Below are 2,027 nucleotides of genomic sequence, written 5' to 3'. Positions count from 1 at the left end.
GAAGCCAAGAACGAGTTTGTTGAACACCTTCAGACTAGAATTAAGGATCTGTCATTTGCAGTTGTGAGGCATTTTATTACTAATAGACACTGCATTATTGGCATATCAAAGTGCATAGTGATACATTTAAAGTTATTAAAATATTCTTTTATTATAATTATTATTTACAGTATTTAAATTGTTTTCCCCCAAATCAGCTTCAGTCAGTTCCCTCTTCGATTAGACCGTCTGGTGTGAATGCCTCCTCCCCTCTTCCTTGCTCCTCAGCAGGTTGGGAGGAGAGCAGCACTCTCTGCTGGGTCCTCCTGAACGTCTCTAAGCTGGTGGTCTCACCAGTGAAGAAACGTGCGGTGTTTCACTGGTCACACAACTAGAACTCTGGTTCCCTGCCACGCTACTCACCTGTGGCCTGCTACATGGTCCCCGGGGCACTGTGGACCCTCCCCCAGTTGCTGTAGTGGCTGACGTGTGCGGTGAGATCATGGCGTGTGCCTCTGGTATCGCCTCTGGGTATCTCTCAGGTGTCACTGTATCACACAGAGCTGGGACAGGTTCCTCCTGGTAGTGGTAGTTCCAGTTTTGTCACCCACCTGCGTGTGGGTTGTGTGTGTTTGTGTGTGTGTGTTTAATGTGTTTTGTATCTGACTTCACAGACTGTTATGTACCTTACCTTCACAAATATAAGAAAATGTATTTATTTATTATTTCTTAATATGCTGCGGTTTATTTTTGTATTTATTTTGTATTTTTGTATTTAAGCATTTGTTTGTTTGTTTCATTGTTGTTGATGTAATATTGTAATAATACATTACAGTATAATCTGTAATATTGTAATACATTACCACATAATCTGTAATATTGTAATAGTACATTACAGTATAATCTGTAATATTGTAACAATACAGTACCACATAATCAGTTAACTGCACTTGTGTGTTGAGCTTTTTCAAGTTGAACCCTCTGCCATGCAGACCTGTTCTATGCGAAAATAAAGGTTTCAGGATCGAGTATTTTGTATTGGTTTGGGGTTGCTGGCTGGCGGAGTGGCAGACCCCTAAGTGGAGTGGATCATGTTATTGTTTGGGGTTTTTGGTCTTTTCCATGTAACATACTTTTCAAGTTTGGAATGTTATTGTGATTATTATTATCAAGGTCTGACAAATGACTATATATATATATATATTTGTTTTTATTAATGTATTTTTTTTACTTTTTCACCATCAAAGTGTCAAACAAGCGTGTGCAGGCGTGTGCACAGCGTGTGTTCCTGCACCTGAGCTGCCCCCACCGCTCCGCTCCCTTCACTCACACCAACTCGTCTTCCTCCATTACACACTCCGTCTTATCTGCACAATCTGTGTGTGTGCTTTCTCTGAGCGTGTGGATGTGTGTGTGTGTATGTGTGTGTGTGTGTGTGTGTGCGCGTGTGCATGTGTGTGTGTGTGTGTGTGTATGCGTGCACGTGTGTGTGTGTGTGTGTGTGTGTGTGTGTGTGTGCGCGTTTCTGTGTGTATTCATGTGTGCTCGTGTGTGTGCATGTGTGCGTGTGTGTGTGCGTGCGTGTGTGTGTGCGTGTGTGTGCGTGTGTGTGTGTGTGTGTGTGTTATCAGAGTTTAAGGCAGGGACCACTCTTGTGCCTCTATCATACTTATAGCATCTGCCACTGGTGTTTGTGTATGTGTGTGTGTGTGTGTGTGTGTGTGTGTGTGTGTGTGTGTGTGTGTAAGTGTATGTGTATATGTAACTTAATGATTGTTTCACAGTCCTGTCAGTATGTGAGTTGTCAGAGATACACTTTTCTTACTGATCCATTAAGTAGCAACCTGCAGCCAGTTGCTTTGCCTGTGTATAGCAACCATTACTCATTCATTACTCTCCATAATGTATGTAACATATAAATAATCATTTACATTTTAATGCTAAGGTGGGGTAACAATTATTTAAGTGCTTACATGCATTATAAAATGTACACCTATAGCTGGAGAAGGAAATAGTTGCTAAATAAATTAAACAAAACAAAATGAGTT

This window comes from Electrophorus electricus, chromosome 24 (assembly GCF_041902795.1).
Source record: "Electrophorus electricus isolate QZ-2024a chromosome 24, ASM4190279v1, whole genome shotgun sequence".
Classification (NCBI taxonomy): Eukaryota; Metazoa; Chordata; class Actinopteri; order Gymnotiformes; family Gymnotidae; genus Electrophorus; species Electrophorus electricus.
Note: the sequence above shows the minus strand (reverse complement) of the source record.